Source organism: Chelonoidis abingdonii, chromosome 13 (genome assembly GCF_003597395.2).
Source record: "Chelonoidis abingdonii isolate Lonesome George chromosome 13, CheloAbing_2.0, whole genome shotgun sequence".
NCBI classification, from domain to species: domain Eukaryota; kingdom Metazoa; phylum Chordata; order Testudines; family Testudinidae; genus Chelonoidis; species Chelonoidis abingdonii.
This window is the reverse complement of record NC_133781.1, coordinates 19,640,340-19,646,339: the sequence shown is the minus strand read 5'-3', so window position 1 is coordinate 19,646,339 and position 6,000 is coordinate 19,640,340.

The following is a 6,000-nucleotide window of genomic DNA, read 5'->3' as shown; positions in this document are numbered from 1 at the left end:
CTGCCTTAATTGGTTCTAGCAGGTTCCTGATTACTCTAGTACAGCCCCTGCTCTGGTCACTCAGGGAACAGAAAACTACTCACCCAGTGACCAGTATATTTGCCCTCTGCCAGACTCCTGTATCCCACTGGCCTGGGTCTGTCACAATCTGTAAAGGAGATGAGGGATGAACGGACGCTGACTGCAAACACAGTCCGCATGCCATCAAGTCGGCTATTGAGACATGTGTTTGTGTTTAATTTCTGGCTTGCTCCCTTGCTCCAATGATTCATGACTCAAAGGTCTGTTTTCCAGAAGCCGAGGTGCCGATGCACCCGTTTGCCCTGAGATTTTGAGCTGCATCAACATCATTCAGCTGAATTGCACAACCCAGCCCTGTATCTCCCAAAGCGTGAATCGTAAGCACCTTCACGAATTCCCTTGGAAATACAGGAAAAACTTTTCCTTCGGTGTTTATAATGTGCAGCCTCATGGCACAGTGGAGCTGGAGGTGGTTACAGCTTTGACTAGAAATACAAAAGCGAATGCTTAAATGGTGCTCAGTGCAGAGTCAGAAGTGTGTCTCACAGTGGTTTTAGGCTAGACAGGCAGGCAGGGGCTGAAAGAGAATTAACATGTCAGGGAGATGCTTTCAGTGAGGCCTAAGTAACTGAAAATGGCAGCTTTTCCTTTGTTTGGAAACTCTGGGACAGGGATCAGTAATGTCCCACACTTGGCACATTGGGGCCCGAGCCCTGACTGGGGTCTCTAGACTCTACCTCAGTACAAATAATACTATGTAGTATCTTTATTTTTTCTTTGTAGAGGCGATTCCATTAATAAGGGGCCAGAATCAGGGTTCTTCTATAGAAATATGTGGCAGCAAAAGGCTGAAGAAGAGGAAGCTTAAATTGTCTGCATATGGGTTGGAAGGGATGGGCAGCCTCCTGGCTCTGTACAGGTACGCAGAGAGGCTGAAATTCCCCCCTGAGCAGAGAGCCAGCAGGAGGGCCTTGGTGGGGCTGATGTGGTGTATAGCCCTGGTGCTAGCGCTCTGCACAGGGCGGAGTTTACTCTACAATAGTAAGTCTGTCCGCACATCTCCACGTGGCTCGTAATACAGTGAAGGAGAAGCAAAAAGAGATGCTGAAAATTGCAGCTGAGCAGAGAGGGCTGGGCGTTTTTCTGTCATTATCCCCCACTTGGCAGCTCCTCACTCCTACCGGCAATAGACTATGCAAGAGCCGATGGATTCACCAGCCAAGTATCCAACACTAAAGAGAATGGTCATTGGAGGTTCCACGCTAGGTTATCCGTCAGCCCTGCCCAGGAGCATGATGCTACTGATAATTGCTTGGGATGCATCTCATGGGGGTCATAGGTCCTGGGGTGGCAGAGAGAAGGGATCAGCATTCCAGCTCCGTTATTTCCCTTCTCAAAGCAAAGCTGCTCACTAAAAGCTCCAGCTGCCGAACGAGAAACTAGGACACTTGCACCTCCCTGCTATGCACCAGAGGCATGAAGACTATAAGCCCCTAGAAGAGCTGTTCTTGCTCTCCTGTAATGGTCACAGTCCATTGGTTTTTTTAAAGGTAACGAAAGTATTTGGTAACGTCTGTGGAAACGTGACACTTTCCCCTGCAGGAGGGAATGGATCTGGAGTGCAGATCCAGCCAGGAATTTGGAAACACAACCCCCTGCCCAAGGATTCCAGTGGAACAGGGAGTCCCCCCTTCCCAGGGCCATTTGTTTTGTCTGGTTCAGTCTCGAAGGAAATTGAGAGGAAGACGTGAAGTGGTTCAGCCAAACCTTGGACTCTGCTTTGACTCAGAGCCTTTTCTTTCCTGGATGTGAATCCCTCTGGACTCTCTAGATGGTAAAAAGGGGAAAATAGAAGCACCTGGAGTAGGATTTCAAATCCCCAAACCACATGAGATCACCTGGAACCAACATACAGGAAACTTAAAACACCTGTGAGGGAATTGATTGGCTCCAGACCCACATGGAGCAAGAAGGAATTCCATGACTAAAATCCAGAGCAACCTGAACAGACTTCACACCCTGAAACCAGCTCCAAGAGGCCCCCCAGACATGGCAAAGTTCAACAGCGCTACGCCAATTTACTCCAGCTGAGGATTTGACTAATGCACACTTTTAGGAGGTGGGGCTGTGAGACCAGAAAGCTGGTTATGTATCCTCACAGCACACTGAGTAAATGGCAGTCATAGCAGCCAGTGCTGGCTAGTTGTCAGGTGTGTAGAGCCCTGTCGATAGGTCTGTGGGTGAAGAACAGGTTGTTCTATAGAGCTTTATCTGGTAATAAAACAAAACAGGTCTGGGTAGCCTCATCCAATGGCAAACCTGGTCCATTTGGTTCTGGGTGGCACTTTTTTTATGGGTATCTCTGATTTCTGATACATCTGCACCTGGAGAACCTTCAGCAGATAGGTTGGGACACCACAGAAAACATCATAGGCTGCATAGTATCTGGAGCTTGAGGAGCTGCTGCATCAAACTAGGCTTCATTCCAGTCTATGAGCAAGCCTGGGGCAATCACTAGAAATGTTTGATATTGATCCAGTGGTCCAATTAACCCCCCACATTAGCTTCTGGTTGTATTTACCATATGTGCCAGATCAGACATTACAAGCACTGACAGCTGCTTATGGTGTGGTTCTCCCACCCTTGTCCCTGATCTCTCCCTGGCTCAGTGCGATCGCTCTAGATTTACAGATGCTCCTGGTACAGCAGAACTGAAACTGAGGGGGAAACTATTTAACTTCTGGTTCTTTTCTCTCTTTGCGGAAGCAAAGCATGTCTGATTACAGAAAATGCCTGGCGTTTGAGTATAGCCACCTAGTTTCTCAGCCGTAAGATGCTAATGACTCTTTTCCAGGCTTTTAACATTTTATGCAGCCCTAAGTCCTTGCCTGTTCTCCTCTCAGTCCAGCAGCTAAATGGGAGACAGTCCAGACTGTAGTTCAGCAGAAAATGGACTTCACAAGAGAGCAGTTGGCCATTGCTCTAGCTCAGTGGTTCTCAACCTGCGGCCCTCAGTCACTTGCGGCCCAATCAGCACAGAGCTGCGGCCCATGTGACATCCTCAGGACCATACAAGTAGTAGTGGGTGCAGCCTACAATGATAAATAGGTTGAGAACCTCTGCTCTAGCTGCTCTGCAGCAGAGAGCAGGCCAAATTCTGGTAATGCTTACAACCTGGGCAAAGAAATAGGCACTGAAATCTGCCGGAGAGAACAGAACATAGGATTTGCCAAACAGATCAAATCCAGCCAGTCCATCAAGTCTTGTATCCTGCCTCCAGCAGTGGCACCCACATTGCTTCACTGGAAGGGCAAAATAAAATGAGCCCCAATGCACCTGCCCAGTTGTGCTGCACCAATTCTCACAGTTAAGCTTCCCATTGATCCACCTGCATTTCACAAATATGCTCAGCCTGTAGGAGACACTGGACAGGATCAAAAATCAGGTGCCATCTTGCATCAGCTGCGCAAATGGGAGCTGGCTGATGGAGAAGCTGCCTTTGTTGTTCTTTTTTGTTCTGAGTTCTTCTCTTTTTTCATTGTTTTACTTGAATGTGTCAGTGTTTCAGCAGATGTGCTCAACCACCTGCCACCTGTTCTTTGGACTACTGCCTTGAATGTCTCATAAAAGAGTTTGCTGACTCTATTGGATCAATCATTATGCAAACATAAGCTTCTCTTTGACTTCTGGGGCCGTTCCAACTGCCCTTTGAGACAGAAGTTGTTATTCCTGCCTTGGAAAAGCCAACTTTCTCACTTGACGATTCTGCTAATTTCCATCCCAAGGTCTGTCTCGTCACTCAGGGTTCCTGAGCAGCTCATGACTTATTTACAACAAGACGAGGAATGTCATCGGTGGCAGGCAGGGGTCAGATTGGGCCATGGAACTCATATTGTCTGGATTTCTCCTGGCCAGCAAAGCTCCGCATCTTCATTGGTACCCCTGGCTCTATGAGCTGTCTTAGAAACCCTAGACCAAGAGGTCTCAGTGAGCTGTCTTGATCACCTATTAGGAGTAATTGAGTTTTAATATTGCTGAGAATTCCTCTTAGGGCTTGTAGCATGGTGCTGCTGCAAGGGCACCTAATTAACCCCTGGTCAGCCAGCCCCAATCAGGGGAAATAGATTGGGTCTGCGGAGAAGTCTGGTGCCTGGCTTCTGGGACTGGCTGCACCTGTGGGCCTGCCGTAAAGGGCCATAAAGGCTGGCTGACAGCCAGAGAACAGGGGGGAAATGGCCAGAGAAAGGGCAGTCTCCAGGCTGGGGTAGACTCCCTGTAAAAGAGGAGACAGTAAGACCTGTAAAGCTCTGTAAATAGTATCACTGGTGGTGGGAACTTTGTGTGAATAAAAGTCACGGGTGCTCCATCAAGAAGAGGCTCGTAGTGCTTTATTGGAACAGCAAAGAGCTTCAGCAAGGGGGGACCGAGGAAAGGACACGGTTACAGGGCTCTATGGCATCTAGATACCATGGTGATGGCCATCTTTAGAAAAAACAGATATTTTTATGGCTTGCTTTGTTCATCCTTTTCAGAGACATTAGGATGTTCCTCAGGCCAGTTACTGTTCTCAAATTATATGCTGCTTCTTGCTTAATTTTTTCCACCATATCTACAATGAAATGTAGATCTATCCGATTGTCCATTGAGACAATTTCCCTCCCCCGCCTTGTCATGTGCCATTCAGCAGCTTGTGAGCTGCAGATGTCGAATGTGGCTTTGGTTTTTCCAGCTCTGTTAGCTGGTGACCAGCCATTATGGTGGGCAGATCATGAGGATTCCTTACTGGGAAGGAGTTGGTTAACTTCACCTGCGGGAGCGTTTACTTAAGAAAGTCATAGGGCAGCTTAGGATGCTGGAGTTCTCTACCACTCCCCTGTTCCATTTCCTGCTTTTGGTGGAAACAGCTGGAATTGGATTTTCTTGTCATTACTAACTCAAGTTGCTGCTGAAAAGGTGGAAAGGAGCAACCACCCAAACACACAATTACCATGTAGTGGTCTGGGCACTGCCGTGCAGAGATACAAGCGAAATAAATGCAAATGACATATGATTCTGAGATTTTGCCCTGTCATTTGACAGGTTCCCAGCTAGTCATGGTTTAATATGCCATTGTCTTACCTTCACTACTTGGCTATCCCTGTTGTCCAGGCCTGAGTTTTCAGCTTCATCTTTACTGCAGCACATCGGGCAGAGAGACTCAACTGAGTGGTCCAGAAAAATTTGTCACTGAACATGAGCAAGGCTGAAAAGTGGTGTGTGTGTGTTCGTGCTCACACACACCACTTCGTGTTCTGTTAACTTCTCACCAAGCACACTACTGTGAGGTCCCAGCCATACTCCACTTGCTGGACTCAAAGCTAGGGTTAGATCATCAGATGGTGTAAATCAGCATAGCACCATTGAAGTCAATAGGGCAGATCCCCTGCTGGTGGAAGCTGGAGTAGCACCACTGAAGTCAATGGGGCAGATCCCTTGCTGGTGGAAGCTGGAGTAGCACCATTGAAGTCAATGGGGCAGATCCCCTGCTGGTGGAAGCTGGACTAGCTCCATTGATGTCAATGGGCCAGATCCCCTGTTGGTGTTAACGGGGGTCACACCAATTACTACACATCAGCGACTACCCCATGTCGGCTGTTGGAGCCTTGCTCAGTGAGTGGGAAAGCATGGCCAGAAGGAAGCATGTCAGAGACAGCGAGGTGGTGGACTTTGCTCTAATCTCATCCATTTTGGACAATCTTTGCTAGCTGAGTTACATGGCAGTGGGCTCTCAAGGCTTCAGCTTGTTTAAACAGCTGCAGCCTAGCTACAACAGACCCATTCTACAATCCTGCCCCCCACCCCCCATCACTCTGGCTGGCTGATTACAGCTGTTGTTTCGAATGCAGTCCAGTGGCAAGGACCTGTCCGGTGCCCCCAGTGTGCTCTTGCCCTTTCAACAAAGAGGAGATAGGAAATCTTACCTCGCTTGGTTGGTACCAG